At 39.4% G+C, this 22,436-nt stretch overlaps 1 pseudogene; it reads right to left on the bottom strand.

Annotated features, from left to right (window-relative positions):
- LOC127428019 (SOSS complex subunit B1-B-like) overlaps nucleotides 1-20,233 on the bottom strand; it is a 31,632-nt pseudogene extending 11,399 nt beyond the window's left edge.
- Nucleotides 20,234-22,436: the final 2,203 nt, after the last annotated feature.

The following is a 22,436-nucleotide window of genomic DNA, read 5'->3' as shown; positions in this document are numbered from 1 at the left end:
GCTAGGCAGTTACCAAGGTGATACTCAAAAGGCTCCTTGCTATCCTGAGTCAAATGAATGAAGCCAAAAGTCTCTATGATGTTCTGATGCAGAGATATGTGATTTGTTACTTGGTTGCTAGGGTAACCCCATCTGGTTGCTAGGAAGCTACCAAGTTGATACTCAAAAGGCTCCTTGCTACCCTGAGTCAAATGAACGAAGCCGGAAGTCTCAACAATGTTCTAGTTTCCATGATGATACTTGAAGAATGATTGAAGTTATCACTCTCAGACAGTTTGAATGGAAGTCAATAGGTTTTGGTTGCTAGGGTGCTCTAAATGGTTGCTAGGGTGTGGCTAAATAGTTTCTATGATGATACCTGAAGTCTGATTGCTCACCCAAGTAAAACAAGCCAACTGTCATTTCCCTAGGACATTCTGATCCAAAGATATCACTCTCAGCCAGTTTGAATGGAAGTCAATGGGGTGTGGTTGCTAGGGTGCTCTAAATGGTTGCTAGGGCGTAGCTAAGTAGTTTACATGATGATACCTGAAGTCTGATTGCTCACCCAAGTAAAACAAGCTAACTCTCATTTCTCTAGGACATTATGATGCAAAGACATCACTCTCAGCCATTTTTAATGGAAGTCAACAGATCTGGTTGCTAGGGTGGTCTAAATGGTTTCTGGGGCGTGGCTAAGTAGTTTCCATGATGATACCTGAAGTCTGATTGCTCACCCAAGTAAAACAAGCCAACTGTCATTTCTCTAGGACATTGTGATCCAAAGAAATCACTCTCAGCCATTTTGAATGGAAGTCAATGGGGTTTGCTTGCTAAGTTGCTCTAAATGGTTGCTAAGGCGTGGCTACGTAGTATCTATGATGATACCTGAAGTCTGATTGCTCACCCAAGTAAAACAAGCAAACTGTCATTTCTCTAGGACATTCTGATCCAAAGATATAATTCTCAGCCAGTTTGAATGGAAGTCAGTGGGGTGTGGTTGCTAGGGTGCTCTAAATGGTTGCTAGGGCGTGGCTAAGTAGTTTCCATGATGATACCTGAAGTCTGATTGCTCACCCAAGTAAAACAAGCTAACTCTCATTTCTCTAGGACATTATGATGCAAAGACATCACTCTCAGCCATTTTGAATGGAAGTCAATGGGGTTTGGTTGCTAGAGTGCTCTAAATGGTTGCTAGGGCGTGGCTAAGTATTTCCATGATGATCATTAAGGGATGTAGAAATGAGATGTAAGGAATCTGTTGTTACGGTGAGTCCACTGGTTTGTTTTTGTTTGTCATCACGTTCTCTGTTGAGTTCATGTGTCGCTGACTTGCGTAATCTGCATTGCCATGGAAGCCGTAATTGTTTCCATAGTAACGCTGATCATGCCAGCTTGCTGCCAAAGAGTGGCTCCTAATCGCCATTAGCTCCCTGGCTATATCTACCTCCCTCATATCAACATGGAATTAGTGCAAAATACAAAACAGCACTTAAAATGGACTCCAACTAATATTAATAATCCATAGGAACATGAATAAATTCTTGCAAAATACAAGAGCACTTGAGCAGACTACAAATACTTTTAATAACAATCCTTATGAACATGAGATGAATTCATACAAATAATACAAACATTCATGTATTAATATAAATTGCTAAATGGAAGTGCATGTTTTTGTTTTTCCAAATGTTTTTAAAATGAAAGAAACACAAGCACGGATTTTACGCATGTGCATCTACAAAACAATGAACGAATCACTCTCTGAGACTACTCGTTATTCAGAGTCATATAAAAGATTCGTTCAAAATATATGAATCGTTCATGAACGACCCGTCACTAGGAACACATTATAAATTAATATCACTTAAACTTGATGTAGTAATTTGACACTGACGGTACTCCACTACTTTTTGAAAAAGCTGCATAACTTTAAGAGTGTAGACGTGTAACACTACTACTGCACCCACAGTATTAACTTAACTGCTCCATATTCTTACCTGTTCTCTCGCAAGTGATGCATGTCCCACAAAGTCACGAACTGAAGACGATCCAACTTCATGTGGCTCTTCAGTGGCCTTCCACATACTCGACAGCCCGAAGTCTTTTTTGCATAACTTACAACGAGCTCTATGTACATTGCTCGTGTCTGGCAAGAGCCAACCATAATATGGTCAGCCCAGCTATGTTGGATTGAATTTACACTTACCAGGCATGATAGTTATCTAAACCATGACCATTACTAAGGTTCAAATTAGCCGATTAACAAAAATGAGCACACAAAATCAACTGAATCTGAGCGTGAAAATGTCACTAAATTTTATCAAATTCATCCACTGCAGTGGTAGTTGTAAAATGGTGGGGGAGGGGGACTCCACTGTTTACACTAATTCAAGCTAGAAGGCAGCTGTAATGTCAGTCACACAGTCCTTCCAATCAAGGGCGGTTTGTGTCCTGCCTGCGGGGAATATTACAAATATCATTATAGACTTTAATGACTTTATTATAATTTGTACAAATCGCTTACACATTCCATTTTTAATTTTCTACAAAACAAGCCGATGATCCATGTTTTCCAGACCTTAAATTTTGAAAAGCTAAATTCAAGCACTTTGAGCACTTTAAGGACCTTGTGCGAACCCTGTTATTACCTTTATTCATTAAGCAGACGCTTTTATCCAAAGCAACTGACAAAAATAAGCTATTCTTCTAAAGGAGAAATTAAGAATAAAAAAGCTGTACATTTAATAATTTATTTGTACAATTTACGAGTGGCTGAATGGCAAAATATTTCAATATTAACTGTTAATACTCTTTGAAGACATTTCTTGTCGTGTGGCTCCCTCTGGTGGACAAAAAGTGCAACAGCATATTTTAATGGAAGTCAATGGGTTTGGTTGCTAGGGTGCTCTAAGTGGTTGCTAGGGCATGGCTAAGTAGTTTCTATGATGATACCTGAAGTCTGATTGCTCACCCAAGTAAAACAAGCCAACTGTCTTTTCTCTAGGATATTCTGTTCCAAAGATATCCCTCTCAGCCATTTTTAATGGAAGTCAATAGGGCTGGTTGCTAGGATGCTCTAAATGGTTGCTAGGGCATGGCTAGCCAGTGACCAGAGAGATTCTTTTTGGCTGATTACTAACCTGACTCAAAAGATCCAATCGCCAAGTGTCTACAAAATTCTGTTCTGAAGATACCCTTCTGAACCATTTTGAATGGAAGTCTATGGGGGTGGTTGCTAGGGTGCTGTAAATGGTTGCTAGGGCGAGGCTACGCCATTTCCAAGATGATACTTAAAGACTGATGGGTAGCCCAAGTGAAATGAGCCCGCCCCTATGTCTCTACGACATTCTGATTGGGAGATATGATCTCACAAAATTCATTGTCTTGTCATAGTAGGAAACAGTTGTTTTCATGGGCAAGAGCCTTGCCATAGTATGCCTATGGGGCACTTTTGGGCTGGTTTTAAGGCAGCATTTTACAGTTTTCGGAAGCAGCCATATAGAAATGAGGCAAGACAGAAATGGGGATAGTGGAAAAATAAACAATAGTATAATTCCAGACATATGTAAACATATCCCTAAAACAATGTGACAGTTAATCATGTCTGGCAACTTGACAAATATCTTTTCAATATTTTTAGGATATGTAAAAATTAAGGTGACATTTGATTATCTATAATCATTTTGGAAATCACAGATGTATTTGCAAACTAATATTATAAAAGTCAGAAGACATTGTCAGTGTACCACGTTTCTTCAAATAAATTTATATGCATTCATACACCTATGAAAGCCTTAGACTTCAAAGGATTCCTTATCCTGTGGCATTACAGCTTTCATTGGTCAGATAAATGGCTGATTATTTAAAATTTGCTGTTAGCCCCCATTCATCATAAATCCATGAAATGTAGTATGATTCCTCAGAATGTCCTTTTCTCCATATTTACACAGTTCTTTCCATATTTACACCTGACCAGTTCATTGGCTTATATCTTCGTAACGCTTCGAAAAAATAAAATTATTTTGATAACTTTTTGTCAGGAGTTTCCATAGATGATGCATACCAAATTTCGTGTGAATCGGGCATATGGCCTTGGAGGAGTTCGAAGAAGTAAATTATCCCGAAAATTCTAAATGTTGGAAAAATTTTATAATCGGAGATATACGTTTTGTAGACCTTGACTCAAGAATTTTGATCCTAGCCCTTACGGTTAAAGAGTTATGACCACAAACGCAAAGGTGTTTATTATAGTGCCACCTAGTGTCCGACGGGTGTGTGTATGGGTGCCTGAGTAGTGGGGGGGATTTCTGACCATCCCACCAAGTTTGGTGTCTCTGCAACTTACGGTCTCTGACACCCAGACACTTTTAAGGCAGAAAAAGAATAATAAATAATAATAAATATAGCTGCAAGCAGCAATTGTCGGGGTTCAAGCCTTTTAAGAACTTTCAAAGTCTGATCGTGCAGACCAAACTGTAAGTCATAGAAAGCTGAAACTTTGAGGGAAGGTAGTCCCCCAGAGTACTACAGCTTATCAAAGTTTGGGCCCGATCAGCCTCAAGGTGGCGCTATAGTGATCATGTTTACGTTTTGGCCCATAACTCCTAAACCATTTGTCACACACTCAAGTATCTTACAACATTGGATTCTTTGTCTCAAGACGAACAAAACATCCTATTTCATTTCCGTTATGAAAATTGTTGCACAAATTTGCATAATTTGAAAAACCAACTTTTTCGACCTCCTCCTAGGCCGTATGTCCGATTCGCACTAAAATTGGGGTGTGTCTACTATGAACCCTCCTGACAAAAAATTCGAAGGAATTTTGATTCATCGAAGCTTTGCGAAAGATATAAGCCAACAAATTGGTCTGGCGTCGTCCATTTTGTACGTATTGACCAGTATCTACCAAATGTTATGAAACTTGATACACATAGACAACAGGACATTCTGAGGATGCACGCAAAGTCGTGAGAAATTCCGCCTATAGGGGGCACGACAACAAAATAAATGCTCATAACTCAGCAACCGAATGAACAATGAAGCTGAAAATTGGTATGCATCTTGTAGGGGCCAAAGGCTAACATATCCTACAATATCAGTCAGACAAATAAAAAACATGGCCGCCAGCAGCCAATCAAATTTCAGCAGCTAATAACATCAAATCTGACTGGCCGACCATTACGAAACACAAGACATCAGAGTCATATTTAACACCAGTTTGCAAATTCAGGAACTTATAAAGTACATATACAGGTGCATCTCAATAAATTAGAATGTCGTGGAAAAGTTCATTTATTTCAGTAATTCAACTCAAATTGTGAAACTCGTGTATTAAATAAATTCAATGCACACAGACTGAAGTAGTTTAAGTCTTTGGTTCTTTTAATTGTGATGATTTTGGCTCACATTTAACAAAAACCCACCAATTCACTATCTCAAAAAATTAGAATACATCATAAGACCAATAAAAAAAACATTTTTAGTGAATTGTTGGCCTTCTGGAAAGTACGTTCATTTACTGTATATGTACTCAATACTTGGTAGGGGCTCCTTTTGCTTTAATTACTGCCTCAATTCGGCGTGGCATGGAGGTGATCAGTTTGTGGCACTGCTGAGGTGGTATGGAAGCCCAGGTTTCTTTGACAGTGGCCTTCAGCTCATCTGCATTTTTTGGTCTCTTGTTTCTCATTTTCCTCTTGACAATACCCCATAGATTCTCTATGGGGTTCAGGTCTTATGAGTTTGCTGGCCAGTCAAGCACACCAACACCATGGTCATTTAACCAACTTTTGGTGCTTTTGGCAGTGTGGGCAGGTGCCAAATCCTGCTGGAAAATGAAATCAGCATCTTTAAAAAGCTGGTCAGCAGAAGGAAGCATGAAGTGCTCCACAATTTCTTGGTAAACGGGTGCAGTGACTTTGCTTTTCAAAAAACACAATGGACCAACACCAGCAGATGACATTGCACCCCAAATCATCACAGACTGTGGAAACTTAACACTGGACTTCAAGCAACTTGGGCTATGAGCTTCTCCACCCTTCCTCCAGACTCTAGGACCTTGGTTTCCAAATTAAATACAAAACTTGCTCTCATCTGAAAAGAGGACTTTGGAACACTGGGCAACAGTCCAGTTCTTCTTCTCCTTAGCCCAGGTAAGACGCCTCTGACGTTGTCTGTGGTTCAGGAGTGGCTTAACAAGAGGAATACTGTAGCCAAATTCCTTGACATGTCTGTGTGTGGTGGCTCTTGAGGCCTTGACCCCAGCCTCAGTCCATTCCTTGTGAAGTTCACCCAAATTCTTGAATCGATTTTGCTGGACAATCATAAGGCTGCGGTTCTCTCGGTTGGTTGTGCATCTTTTTCTTCAACACTTTTTCCTTCCACTCAACTTTCTGTTAACATGCTTGGATACAGCACTCTGTGAACAGCCAACTTCTTTGGCAATGAATGTTTGTGGCTTACCCTCCTTGTGAAGGGTGTCAATGATTGTCTTCTGGACAACTGTCAGATCAGCAGTCTTCCCCATGATTGTGTAGCCTAGTGAACCAAACTGAGAGACCATTTTGAAGGCTCAGGAAACCTTTGCAGGTGTTTTGAGCTGATTAGCTGATTGGCATGTCACCATATTCTAATTTTTTGAGAGAGTGAATTGGTGGGTTTTTGTTAAATGTGAGCCAAAATCATCACAATTAAAAGAACCAAAGACTTAAACTACTTCAGCCTGTGTGCATAGAATTTATTTAATACACGAGTTTCACAGTTTGAGTTGAATTACTGAAATAAATGAACTTTTCCACGACATTCTAATTTATTGAAATGCACCTGTACATATACAAATATAGCTGCAAGCAGCAATTGTAGGGGTTCAAGCCTTTTAAGAACTTTCCAAGTATGCGAAAAAGGTTTGTATTTGTATATGTATATGTACTTTGTAAGTTGCTGAATTTGCAATCTGGTGTTAAATATGACTCTGATGTCTTGTGTTCAATGATCCTGAAACAGGATAATTGTTATGGTGGTCATTTTTTTTTTCTTTTTAACTGTTATAAAGCCACAAAGCACCCAATCTCCAAAAAGGTTTTAGAAATTTGAATATTCATTTTAGGAATTATAGGCTTTTGGATACACTTGGTCAAACCCACATGATAAATGCAACCCATAAATAACTAACTAAATAACTAAAGTTAAACTTTTCTTTGATAATTATTGACCTAGGGAGTCCTAGATGTAGTTCACAATAGCAGGTAACATTGGATAATATACAATAATGTACACACCATTTATACAGCCATTTTGCTGAAATTTGATTGGCTGCTGGCGGCCATGTTTTCTTTATTTGTCTGAGTCATACTGTAGAGTATGTTAGCATTTGGCCCCTACAAGAAGCATACCAATTTCATTTGAACTTCATTGATAATACAGTTGTGGAGTTATGAGCATTTTTTAGTTGTAGCGCCCCCTATAGGCGAATTTTTTTCGCAATTTTGCATGCAGACTCAAAATGTGCTTTTGTCTATGTGTTTCAAGTTTCGTAACATTTGGCCTTTTCGTTTGGTAGATATTGGTCAATAAGTACAAAATGGATGACACCTGACCAATTAGTTGGCTTATATCTTCGTATTGCTTTGACGAATCAAAATTATTTTGATAACTTTTTGTCAGGAGGGTCCAGAGTAGACAAACACCAATTTTCATGCAAATTGGACATAAGGCCTAGGAGGAGTTCGAAAAAGTAGGTTCAAATTATGCAAATTAGCACGAACATTTTCATGACAGAAATGAAATAGGAGATACATGTTCCTCATGAGCCAAGGAATCCAACGATGTAAGACACTTGAGTGTGCGACAAACGGTTTAGGAGTTATGGGCCAAAACTTTAAAATGATTACTATAGTGCCATCTTGAGGCCGATCGGGCCCAAACTTTGATACGCAGGGACTTCCTTCCCTCAAAGTTTCAGCTCTCTACAACTTAAGGTTTGGTCTGCATGATCAGTTTTAGGGCAGAATAATAATAAAAATAAAATCCTTATTTGAACCCCTAATAATAATCAGAAAATCAGTACGAATACAATAGGGTTCCTGCACCTTCGGTGCTTGGACCCCTAAATATATTTTGGCTATGGCCTATAATGACTAATTAGCATGTATCTTGTAAGCACAATTTTCAAACTTACCTAAACTTTCTGAGGTCACATGTAACATTTAATCAATTTGGCAGCGCTATAACAGAAGAAATAACTATTTTTACAACTGCATTTTTAAACAGTTTGAAATATGTGAATAAACAGGCTGTTTTACAGTTTGTCCACCAGAGGGAGTCACACGACAAGAAATGTCTTAAAAGTATACCAACATTTTGACAATCAGCCACCCCTTGTAATTCAGATAAATACATTATTAAATTAACAGAAATACATATTAAATAAATAAACATTAAAATAAGAGTGCTTAAGATAAAAAATTACGGACGTTAAACAATTTAAACTGTAAATAGTAACTTCACATTCTTTTGAAATTGAGCTATGATATCATATGGCATACAAATATGTATTTCTATAATAAACATATGTGGCCGTCTAAGTTATAAAACTGTGTTTTCGTGAACTGTTGTGTTTAAACTCTAATGTGCAAAGTTTTTTAGAACAGAAACTACAACCATGCAAGCACTTTAGCAAATAAATTATCAGCTCAACTGAGTACGCAGCTTTTGTGTTTTTGTACATTGGTAACACATATGAAACTGCTTACTGGTGTGCATAAAACATGCAGCAGTACGCCAAAACGTACAAAGTGGGGGTGGCCACTTGATAGTTGGTAAAAAGCCTGTAAATCAGCACTTTCCATCAATGTTGGTTACCAAGATGCCAGAAAATGTAAGACGCACTTTATGCTGCTGAGTTCACTCCACGAACCTACGTAAGATTCCGAGTTGGGCTCTCTGCATATTCAAAACTGTTTGCACCCATATGACCAAAGTAAGTTCATAGTTGCTTCTTCTTCCCCGAATACAATTTAAAGATGTTAATATTATTATTTTTGATTTCTCCATGAAACAGTTTAACCACGAACTGAACTTAGCTTAAATAAATGTGACTGGTGGGCAGACGATGGCTGTCAACGAAAACACTCGTTCATTAGTTCTCTTTATAGTGAATGCTACGCAATATAGGGAGCGATTTCTGATTGTTCTGAAGGGAACTAACCAGTTGATTCACCTGATTGCAGCCGTGAAACATTTGAACTTTTGCAGTGTGTGCCGCAAACAGTCCTGCATGAAAATGCAATACAGTGCATCCGGAAAGTATTCACAGCGCTTCACTTTTTCCACATTTTGTTATGTTACAGCCTTATTCCAAAATTGATTAAATTCATTATTTTCCTCAAAATTCTACAAACAATACCCCATAATGACAACATGAAAGAAGTTCGTTTGAAATCTTTGCAAATTTATTAAAAATAAAAACCGAAAAAAATCACATGTACATAAGTATTCGCAGCCTTTGCCATGACACTCAAAATTGAGCTCAGGTGCATCCTGTTTCCACTGATCATCCTTGAGATGTTTCTACAACTTGATTGGAGTCCACCTGTGATAAATTCAGTTGATTGGACATGATTTGGAAAGGCACACACCTGTCTATATAAGGTCCCACAGTTAACAGTGCATGTCAGAGCACAAACCAAGCCATGAAGTCCAAGGAATTGTCTGTAGACCTCCGAGACAGGATTGTGTCAAGGCACAGACCTGGGGAAGGGTACAGAAACATTTCTGCAGCATTGAAGGTCCCAATGAGCACAGTGGCCTCCATCATCCGTAAATGGAAGAAGTTTGGAACCACCAGGCCTCTTCCTATAGCTGGCCGCCCGGCCAAACTGAGCGATCGGGGGAGAAGGGCCTTAGTCAGTGAGGTGACCAAGAACCCGATGGTCACTCTGACAGAGCTCCAGCATTTCTCTGTGGAGAGAGGAGAACCTTCCAGAAGAACAACCATCTCTGCAGCACTCCAACAATCAGGCCTGTATGGTAGAGTGGCCAGACGGAAGCCACTCCTCAGTAAAAGGCACATGACAGCCCGCCTGGAGTTTGCCAAAAGGCACCTGAAGGACTCTCAGACCATGAGAAACAAAATTCTCTGGTCTGATGAAACAAAGATTGAACTCTTTGGCCTGAATGGCAAGCATCATGTCTGGAGGAAACCAGGCACCGCTCATCACCTGACCAATACCATCCCTACAGTGAAGCGTGGTGGCAGCATCATGCTGTGGGGATGTTTTTCAGCGGCAGGAACTGGGAGACTAGTCAGGATCGAGGGAAAGATGAATGCAGCAATGTACAGAGACATCCTTGATGAAAACCTGCCCCAGAGCGCTCTGGACCTCAGACTGGGGCGAAGGTTCATCTTCCAACAGGACAACGACCCTAAGCACACAGCCAAGATAACAAAGGAGTGGCTACGGGACACCTCTGTGAATATCCTTGAGTGGCCCAGCCAGAGCCCAGACTTGAACCCGATTGAACATCTGAAAATGGCTGTGCACCGACGCTCCCCATCTAACCAGATGGAGCTTGAGAGGTCCTGCAAAGAAGAATGGGATAAACTGCCCAAAAATAGGTGTGCCAAGCTTGTAGCATCATACCCAAAAAGACTTGAGGCTGTAATTGATGCCAAAGGTGCTTCAACAAAGTATTGAGCAAAGGCTGTGAATACTTATGTACATGTGAATATTTATTGATTTTTTCTCGTTTTTTATTTTTAATAAATTTGCAAAGATTTCAAACAAACTTCTTTCACATTGTCATTATGGGGTATTGTTTGTAGAATTTAGAGGAAAATAATTAATTTAATCCATTTTGGAATAAGGCTGTAACATAACAAAATGTGGAAAAAGTGAAGCGCTGTGAATACTTTCTGGATGCACTGTAGATGCAATAAAATTCTCGTGATTGAGCATGACTAGAAGAGGCGCCTCAGAATGCCACATCCCACACCGCCTTTACACGCTACTAGATTGTTTTTCGTTCTATGACCCTGCTCGATTTAAACATGGATCTTATTTGCCTGCACATGATATTTCATCTAATTGTTGGTTTAATAAATATTAACTTTATATGATATGCAAATCTATTACCCTTATTTATTTGAGTGCTTGGATTTTTCAAGCACAACTATTTATCAAAACCGAAAATGTTTATATAATAATATTTTTTACTGTGCGACTTGCTGAAAGGCGAGCGCTGAAATGATGCATTCTGCATTCAAAATAAATGCAAAGACATCATTTTAGCAGTATGACATTATTTTTATTCACTTATCATTTCACAAACAGTAGTCAAGCAGTAGGTGGTGGAGACCGGATCTGTTCCTCCTGCTATATGGTATATGGTGGTCTTGATCAGATAAGATCATTGTTAGATCATATTTGACCTCATATCTGTCACAGCGACAGCATTTTGGAAATTAAAAAAAGCAGTTTGCAATCAGAGTTTATGTAATTTCTTCGTACTAGTTCCAACTAGTGATGGGTCGTTCATAAACGATTCGTTCATTTGAACAAACCTTTTATGTGACTCAGAAGAACGAGTAGTCTCAGAGAGTGATTCGTTCATTTTGTGTTAGCCGCGCATGTGCATTGCGCAACCTCCATTCGTTTGTTACGTGAAAACCGCATAGGCGCTGTACAGCCAGGAAACAGAAATGATTAGTTCACCTCTCGAGTCTTCTGGTCCGAGTCGTTCGTTCTTTTGTCACGTGACAGCCATAGACGCTATGCACTGCTCACACGGGAAACAGAAATGATTAGTTCACCTCTCGAGTCCTCTGGTCCAGTTGTTCGTTTTTTTTGTCACGTGACAGCCGTAGATGCTATGCAATGCTCACACAGGAAACAGAAATGATTAGTTCACCTCTCAAGTCTTAGATTCCAGAGGTGAACTAATCATTTCTGTTTCTCAAAATTTGTCCTTGGCTGCATTATAATTTTTTCCTTATTGGGACTATAAAAAAAGTTCGCGTAAGCAGACGTATTGGCTATTGAAAATGTAACATTTTAATTTAATTCTGCTTAAATGAACGAAATGAATGAAGTGCCATGTGAAGGCATTAATTATGCCGTTCAGAGCGCAGTATGTTTTCTCGTCGCAAAACCTGACATATAACAGCCGTCTCGCACAGCAAATGATGAAAAAAACACATGAAATCCAATCTGACTGAGATGCATTAAGAAAAATCAGATTTTAATCGGATTCCTAATCAACTACAAATGTGGTTTGGCTGAGGCTTGTAAAAATCAGATTTAATGTGTTTTTGTCCAGTTCAGACTATGTATTTGGTGTTTTATGCACACCAGTAAGCAAATTCATATGTGTTACCAGTGTACAAAACACAAAAGCTGTGTACCCAGATGAGCCGATAATATATTTGTTAAAGTGTTTACATGGTTGTAGTTAATTTTGTTGCACCAAACTTGTTTAAAAATAATCAGTTACATTTAAATAATATTTTTGATCCTGATTTAAATTTCACAGTAAATCTGAATTAACTTTAATGCTGTTGCTCCATTACTTTAAACTCAGATTTAAATCTCAGTTATGGATTCACTTTAAACTTGCAGCTAAGGTGGCTTAAATATTAAACTGACCTACAATAAAACATGAATGACTTTGTTAGAGAACAGTGACTATTGTCATATCATATCATGATGATATGATATGGTGAATATCATATCATGATGGCGCTGCGGATGGCTGCCTCGGTGTGGAGCGCTCCTATTGTTTTGTTGTTTTTGTTTGTTTGTCCTGTGTTTAGTAATATTTTTCCAGTCAGTTTTACCAGAGATGAACTGCTGAACATTTGACAGCTTATACCAGACAGTCTTTTCCCGGTTTTTGAATATTCAGACGTTTTGCTAGACATTTTAGTTGGAGGCGTGGCTTTGTTGTTCAGGAGACGCAGGCGAGGGAGACGAACCGGTGCGCTGGTCAAACTCCGTCAGCGGGGCTTTCAAACAACGCTGCCGAGCATTCATCTTGTGAATCTCCGCTCTCTTCCTAACAAAATGGACGAACTACATCTCCTCACCCACACAAACAAGGACTTTTCAACCTCTGCTGCCATGTGCTTCACAGAAACCTGGCTGAGTGAAGCCATTCCGGACAGCGCGTTATATCTGCCGGGCTTCCAGCTGTTCAGAGTGGATCGCATTGCGGAGTTAAAGGGGAAAACAAGAGGCGGTGGAACATGCTTTTACATCAATGAAAGTTGGTGTACAGATGTAACAACGTTAAAGAGGATGTGCTGTCCTAATTTGGAAGCGCTCTTCATTAACTGTAAGCCTTTCTACTCGCCGCAGGAGTTTTTCTCGTTTATTCTGGTGAGTGTGTATATCAAGGCAAATGCGTGTTTGAATGCGGCGCTGCAACAGCTGGCTGATCAAATCACAGACATGGAACAACAATACCCGGACTCAGTTATTATTAATCTTGGGGATTTTAACAAAGCAAATCTCACATGTGAACTGCCCAAATACAAACAGCACATTACATGCCCCACCAGAGACAGGAACATACTGGATCATTGCTACACAACAATAAAGGATGCATATCGCTCTGTTCCTAGAGCAGCTTTGGGACTCTCTGATCACTGTCTGGTTCATCTTCTTCCAAACTACAGGCAGAAATGAAAATCAACCAAGCCAGTTGTAAGGACTGTAAAGAGATGGACCAATGAAGCAGATCGGGAACTACAAGCCTGCTTCGATTGCACGGATTGGAGTGTTTTTGAGGCTGCAGCCACAGACCTGGACGAGCTCACAGATACTGTTACATCATATATCAGTTTCTGTGAGGATATGTGCATTCCTACTAGGACTTATTTAAAGTTCAACAATGACAAACCATGGTTTACAGCAGAGCTCAGGCAGCTTCATCAGGCCAGAGAGGATGCTTACGGGGGTGGGTATAAAGTCTTGTACAATCAGGCCAGGGACACACTGAACAAGGAAATCAGAGTGGCTAAAAGAAGATACTCTGAGAAGCTGAAAAACAAGTTTTCAGCTAACGACCCTGCATCAGTGTGGAGTGGCATGAAACAACTCCCAAATGACAGGACTCCTACCCCCAACCATGTGGTGGACCAACAACAGGCTGACGACCTGAATGTGTTCTACTGCAGATTTGAAAGGCCCAGTCTCACACCCCACACCCACTCTGACCTTCACTTCACACAAACACCAACACCTCCTGCAACCCCCCTCCTGCTACTCAACCTGCACTTAAGATCTGTGAAGATGATGTGAGCTGGGTCTTTCAGAAACAAAAGACGAGGAAAGCTTCGGGCCCAGATGGCGTCTCACCAGTGTATCTTCAATCCTGTGCTAACCAGCTGGCCCCCATCTTCACACAGATCTTCAATAGATCACTAGAGCAGTGTGAAGTCCCATGCTGCTTCAAACGCTCAATCATTATTCCTGTCTCAAAGAAACCAAAAATCACAGGACTTAATGACTACAAACCTGTCGCCCTGACGTCTGTGGTCATGAAATCATTTGAGAGACTGATGTTGGCCCACCTGAAGAACATCACTGGACCTTTCTAGATCCCCTTCAATTTGCTTATCAAGCAAACAGGTCTGTGGATGATGCAGTCAACATGGGATTGCATCATATCCTGCAACATCTGGACATACCAGGGACATATGTAAGGATCCTTTTTGTGGACTTTAGTTTGGCTTTCAACACCATCATCCCAGCTATACTCCAGAATAAATTACACCAACTCTCTGTTCCCATGTCTATCTGTCAGTGGATTACCAGCTTTCTGTCGGACAGGCTGCAGCTTGTGAGACAGGGGAAATTCACTTCCAGCACCTGTACAATCAGCACTGGTGCCCCCAGGGATGTGTGCTCTCCCCACTACTCTTCTCCCTCTACACCAATGACTGCATCGCCAAGGACCCCTCTGTCAAGCTCCTGAAATTTGCAGACGACACCACTGTCATCAGTCTCATTCGAGATGAGGATGAGTCTGCATACAAAAGGGAGGTTGACCAGCTGGTTGTCTGGTGCATTCAAAACAACCTTGAGCTGAACACGCTCAAAACGGTGGAGATGATTGTGGACTTTAGGAGGAACACCCCAACACTGACCCCCCTCTCCATTCTAAACAGCACTGTGGCAGCAGTGGAGTCATTCAGGTTCCTGGGCACTACCATCTCACAGGACCTGAAGTGGGAGACACACATTGACTCCACTGTGAAAAAGGCCCAGCAGAGGTTGTACGCCAGCTGAGGAAGTTCAACCTGCCACAGGCGCTGCTGATACAGTTCTACTCAGCAGTCATTGAGTCTGTCCTCTGCACTTCAATAACTGTCTGGTTTGTTTTTGTTCTTGCTATGAATTCAGACATCAGAAGACTACAAAGGACAATTCTGACTGCTGAGAGGATTATTGGTTGCCCCCTGCCCCCCCTTCAAGAACTATACACTTCCAGAGTGAGGAAAAAGGCTGGAAAAATCACTCTGGACCCCACTCATCCTGCCCATTACCTTTTTGAACTGTTGCCTTCTGGCCAACGCTTCAGAGCCCTGAGCACCAGAACCGTCAGGCACAGGAACAGTTTTTTCCCTCAGGCTATCCATCTCATGAACAGTTAAATTGCCCCATTAAGCAATAACTATGTGCAATACACAGTTTAGTCTTTTGTTATATTTATCCAACACATCCAACCTCTTCTGCAATTTCATTCCTCTGGAAAAAAACAAAGAAAAAAATCCAAATAAATTTGCACTGTACATAACAGATTTGTATTTGCACTGTACATAACAGATAACAGATTTGTATTAGATTGCACTACGTATGTGTGTATGTATGTATGTGTGTGTCTGTATGTACGTATGTGTATAACTATTTTTTTTTAATTTTTTTTTTTTTATTATTATCTATGTCTTGCTGCTGTTTTTGTATTGTTGTACACTGGAAGCTCCTGTCACCAAGACAAATTCCTTGTATGTGTAAGCATACTTGGCAATAACTCTGATTCTGGTTCTGATTCTGATATACTGTCAGCCCTCTGAAGGTGGTTAGGGTTTGATTTAGGGTTCCACTGGATCTTTCCTTTCAAATCAGATTATTTTTGTCATTTTTACATATGTGCTTGGTCCCCGATATTTGCCGCTTGAGGCTATATTATTATATTTGCAAGGATGATTTTCTGCCGTAAAACTGATCGTGCAGACCAAACCATAAGGCCTGGAGACCTGAAACTCTCTGCCCCTTCGTTTTCCCGCTATTTTGGATTGTTTAAAAAAAATTAAAAACAAACTTGTCCTAGGCCATTCGCCGATCGAAACCAAACCAGTGTAGAAAGATTCAGCATAGTTATGGAAAGATATCAAAAGAATTTTGAAATTTTGTTTTATCGTCAAACGGTACTCCAAAACGTACGTAGTGGGAGTGGCCACTTTACATAAACGGTTATAACTTTTGAACAGATTGAGATATCACCAAATTTTGTACAATTATGTATGGGGCAACACTGAGGACACACAAAAAACATTGCATGCCTCTGCCTCTTGGTGGTGCTATAATAATAAAAAAAAAATTTCAATAACTATGGAACCGCTGGTCCGATAAACTTAAATTTTGCATGCAGTGTCTTTGTCCAAGGTGCCATTAAGGTCTATGAGGACAGTCGCATATCTTTAAAAACATGGCCACCATCGACCAATCAGTTTTCAGCAGCTTTTATATAGGGTTAAATAAGGCCGATCGGAACAAAACCTGGAAGGCCTATTTGTCTCTTGGCCCAAGAGGTCTGTGCAAAATGTGAAAACAATTGGCCACTGGGAGACGCTATGGCATTTTACATGCATGTAAATTGTTGTATATACTGTTGTGTTTCAAAAAGAAACACGTTATTCATACCATGCTGTAAACCTCCTCATTCTGAATAACTTTGCCTTAAGTACCATTGGTTTGAAACAAAACGTTCAATAAATACTTGAGATTATTTTAAAAGAATACTTTTTCGAACTAGTCCTAGGCCATTCACCCTACTGGAACCAAACCAGTGCAGAAAGATTCTCTGGAGTCCCAAAATGAAAATGTATCAAAGTTTATAAATTGTAATTTATCGTCAAATGGTATGCCAAAACGTTCGTAATGGGTGTGGCCACTTTTAGTAAAATGGTTATAACTCTTTAACAGAATCAGATATTGTCACCAAATTGGTACACATATGTATTCTAAGGACACACACAAAAAAAACAATTGTGCATCTTCACATCTTGGTGGCATTATAATAGTAAAAAATGTATTTTTTCTGCCCTAAAAGTGTGAGCGTCAGAGATTGTAGATACCCCAAAATTGGCAGGATGGTTCCAAATCCCCCCCCCCCCCACTACTTAGGCATACAGACACACATCCATCAGACACTAGGTGGCGCTATTTTGAACAAAACAAACAAAAATCACAATTTGCGCCATAACTCTTGAACCGTAAGGGCTAGAAACAAATTATTTTTTCCTGCGATTCCTGGTGTCATGACGAAGGGTTTTGCAACCTTCAAATTTTTGCTCCTCCTCTTCGTTTTACCGCTTTTTTGGATTGTTTGAAAAAATTCAAAACGAATTCATCCTAGGCCATTCGCCCGATCGGAACCAAACCAGTGCAGATAGATTCAGCAATGTTCAAATATGAAAATTTATCAAAGGAATTCTGAAATTGATTCATCGTCAAACAGTATGCCAAAATGTACATACTGGGCGGGGCCACTTTTACTAAAATGGTTATAACTCTTAAACGGAATGAGATATCACCAAATTTGGTACACTTATGTATGAGACCACGTGTAACAACACTTAAGTAAGTACAGGATCGGTACATCCGAAAATCACACCTGCGGGACATGTACACCTGGAATGCACAATCCCTCCATCAGTGTTCAGACTGTCCACAATAGGCTGAGAGAGGCTGGACTGAGGGCTTGTAGGCCTTTTGTAAGGCAGGTCCTTACCAGACATCACCGGCAACAACGTCGCCTATGGGCACAAACCCACCTTCGCTGGACCAGACAGGACTGGCAAAAAGTGCTCTTCACTGATGAGCTGTGGTTTTGTCTCACCAGGGGTGATGGTCGGACTCGCGTTTATCATCAAAGGAATGAGCGTTACACCGAGGCCTGTACTCTGGAGTGGGATCGATTTGGAGGTGGAGGGTCCGTCATGGTCTGTGGCGGTGTGTCACAGCATTATCGGACTGAGCTTGTTGTCATTGCAGGCAATCTCAATGCTGTGCATTACAGGGAAGACATCCTCCTCCCTCATGTGGTACCCTTCCTGCAGGCTCATCCTGACATGACCCTCCAGCATGACAATGCCAACAGCCATACTGCTCGTTCTGTGCATGATTTTCTGCAAGACAGGAATGTCAGAGTTCTGCCATGGCCAGCAAAGAGCCCGGATCTCAATCCCAATGAGCACGTCTGGGACCTGTTTAATCGGAGGGTGAGGGCTAGGGACATTCCCCCCAGAAATGTCCTGGAACTTGCAAGTGCCTTGGTGGAAGAGTGGGGTAACATCTCACAGCAAGAACTGGCAAATCTGGCGCAGTCCATGAGGAGGGTGGGTGGCTTCCTTAGCTCCTAAAAATGATTTAGAAGAGAATGATATATCTTAAAGAGATACATGACATTTTCAAATACAAAGGCTCTGACAGCATAAAGTTATTCAGTATGGTTTTAAAGAAATAGCTCACCCAATAATTATAATTTGCTCTTCATTTACTCACCCTTAAGTGCTCTCAAACTTGTACAACTTACTTTCTTCCACGGAGCACAAATAAAATATTTTAGAGATATGATCTGTTTATCTCCATACAATGCAAGGGATAAAGGTGGCAAAAAGGTTATGCGTAAGACTTTCTAATAGCTTTTTGATAAGAAAATGTAACTCCTTTTTCACTATAAATCTTGACATAAGCAGTCTCCTAGACCTAGATTTCAAGCTCAGGTCTCCAAGATTTCAAGTTTGATTACACTTCCTGACACCATCTAGCATTCTGGCATGCATCAAGCACTATGAAGTGTAATTGAGCTTGAAATCATGCTTGGCTAAGAGACTGCTGATGTCAAGATAGATAGCGAAAAAGGAGTTACAGTTTGGTCTGTTCTCACACAAAACTGATCGGATCGCTTCAGAAGACATAGTTTTAAACATTGGAGTCATATGTATTACCTTAATGCTGCCTTTATGTCCTTTTTGGAGCTAAAAGATTTGGTCACCATTCACCTGCATTGTGTGAACAAAAGATGTCAAATTTCCATTAAAATATCTTTGTTTGAATTCTGTGGAAGAAAGTCATAGGAGTTTGAGATTGCATAAGGGTGAGGAAATGATGAGAGAATTACTAAAGTTGATCATTGTTGGGTGAGCTATTTCTGTAATTCAATGCTTGATAGTGAGTATACTAATATAGTCTAAAATTTATATTTCCAATTAAAACACTAAGCAGCATAAAATAATTGTCTTAAGACAAATATATTTGTGAAGCACCTAATGTGAATTATTCAGTGTGAACAGCACTGAATAAAAAATATTGTATAGCTGTGCTCAAAGTTTACATACCCCTTGTAGAATCTTTAAGAGTTTTTCTTTAAAAATGAGCAAAAACAAAAATTTATGTTTTGTTTTTTATTCAGTACTGTATAACAGATATTGAAGTACACTCCATTTGAAAATAATAATTAAATACTTTAAAAACTCTTTGTTATAAATTTTTGCCTCTTTAAGCATAAATGATTGTTTGTAGCCTTTTGTAATAGTTGAGTATGAGCCCCTCAATTGTCCTGAGTGGCAAAGCTGGATCAGCCACTGTAGTTGAGAGATCAAATGAGAAGTGCTATGCACAAACATCACAAAAGGCTACAGTCATTGCCCCTGAAGGAGGACACATGATATTAAGAACCAAGGGCTTGTAAACATTTTAAAAGTTTCATTTGTAAATTTAGTTATGATCTGGATTTGTGAAATGTATGTACATATCTGTAATATCAAATAGCTTCATTAATGCAGTAGTAAAAAAGGCTACTTGTATGCATCATTAAAAAAAAACATCTTGCAGATGCTGCAAAGGATGTAAATCTACAAGCAAAACTGTATATATTATTAAGATTAATTTACCTTGCAGGTTTTCTTCAAATTTTCCCACTTTTTGGCAGCTTTGGCAGGGGTTACCACACCAAGCAAACCCATCTCTTTAAGTACAGTTCTGTAGTGCATATAACATAATGATTTAAATATTACTAATTAGATATATCAACTGAAACTGAACTCTACTAATTCCTGAGGAAAAGTTATCTTCAAACTCACTCTCATCCAAGCTGGGCTGCGTTCCTGCGCCCAGAGAAGAGATGCCTATTGGCCATCCTGCTCATTATGAGATGTGTTACGTCTTCATCCGTCCCTAAAGCAATAGAAAATCTTCGGTACGTTATTTTCTAAGGTGTATGCGAATATAGTAGTTACATTTGATAAATAATATATGTGAACAATCCAACAAATTATCATTTGCTGCATGAAAAAATTACCCTTGCTAGTTACGAGTCAAAAATTGCATTCAAGTGGAGTTAGTGGCCAATCACAAATGTACCCATCAATATGTATAATTTTACTTCATTATATCTTGATACAGATGTATTTTTTATTAATAAAATAGTTGCTTACATTTGTAAAAGTTTAGTTTGCGTCTGCCATTTGCAATTATATTTTTTGTGTTTCCGTGTTGGATTATGGGAAATAGGGGTCGGAGAGTGTACATCATATGTACCCTCGAAATCAGATTGCATTGTGGGTAAGAATGAGTGAACAAATGTAGGGAACGAGATGTAGGGAATGAATTCGGACACCACTACAAAATGGCGGCTACCCGAAATAGTGCACTGTTTAGTGGATGGGGCAGTTTCGGACACAGCTGTGGTCTACAAAACGTATATCTCCGATTTCATTTCCATCTAGAAAATTTACTTTTTCAAACTCCTCCAAGGCCTTATGTCCGATTCGCACGAAATTTGGTATGCATCATCTATGGAACCTCCTGTCAAAAAGTTATCAAAAGAGTTTTATTTTGTCAAAGCATTACGTAGATATAAGCCAACAAACTGGTCAGGCGTCATCCATGTAATTGAAATTGACCTATATCTACCAAACTAAAAGTCCAAACATAGCGAGGCTGCATGCCAAGTTGTGTCAAATTCCGCCTATAGGGGGCGCTACAACTGAAAAACACTCATAACTCCGCAGCTGTATGATTAATAATGTTGAAAATTGGTTTGCATCTTCTATGGCCCAAAGGCTAACATATCACTAAAATATCATTTGGAAAAATCAACAAACATGGCAGCCAGCAGCCAACCAAATTTCAGCAGCTAATAACATCAAATCTGAATGGCCGGCCATTACGAAACTTGAGATATTCATGCACAGTGTCAAAATGAGAAGGTGGCGCTATAACAAAAACATTTATGTTTTTGCTAATTACTCGGCATCCAAGCACATTAAAATCAAAATGCTTTTTACCTCTAAATCCTTGTGTCAAGTCCTACAAAATGTATGTCTCAGTTTTATTTAATTTTATAAAATGTTTCTGCCATTCTAATTTACTGAAAACACTACTTTTTCGAACTCCTCCTAGGGCATTAATCAGATCTTCACCAAACTTGGCCCAGGTCAGCACTAGACTATGCAGGCAAAATGTTATCAAAAGAATTTTTTGATCCATCATCTAGAAGATACAATCCGAAATATTTGACTAGTGTGGCCCATTATGACTAATATTCCTGTATCTTGTGTGCACAAATGCCAAACTTCACAAAGCTGTGTAAATATGGAAAACAGGACATTCTGAGGAATCATACTACATTTCATGGATTTATGATGAATGGGGGGCTAACAGCAAATTTTAAATAATCAGCAATTTCAATTGACCAATGAAGTTGTAATACTATTTTTTTTTATCCACCAGAGGGAGCCACAAGATAAGAAATCCTTTTAAGTCTAAGGCTTTCATGAGTGTATGAATGCATATAAATTTATTTGAAGAAACTTGGTACACTGACAATGTTTTCTGACTTTTAAAATATTAGTTTGCAAATAAATCTGTGATTTCCAAAATGATTATAGATAATCAAATGTCACCTTAATTTTTACATATCCTAAAAATATTGAAAACATATTTATCAAGTTGCCAGACATGATTAACTGTTACATTGTTTTAGGGATATGTTTACATATGTCTGTAATTATATTATGTGTTTATTTTTCCATTATCCCCATTTCTGTCTCACGTCATTTCTATATAGCTGCTTCCGAAAACTGTAAAATGCTGCCTTAAAACCAGCCCAAAAATGCCCCATAGGCATACTATGGCAAGACAATGAATTTTGTGGGATCATATCTC

The sequence above is a fragment of the Myxocyprinus asiaticus genome, chromosome 37 (assembly GCF_019703515.2).
Source record: "Myxocyprinus asiaticus isolate MX2 ecotype Aquarium Trade chromosome 37, UBuf_Myxa_2, whole genome shotgun sequence".
Lineage (NCBI taxonomy): Eukaryota > Metazoa > Chordata > Actinopteri > Cypriniformes > Catostomidae > Myxocyprinus > Myxocyprinus asiaticus.
This window is presented reverse-complemented; position numbering and strand designations above follow the sequence as displayed.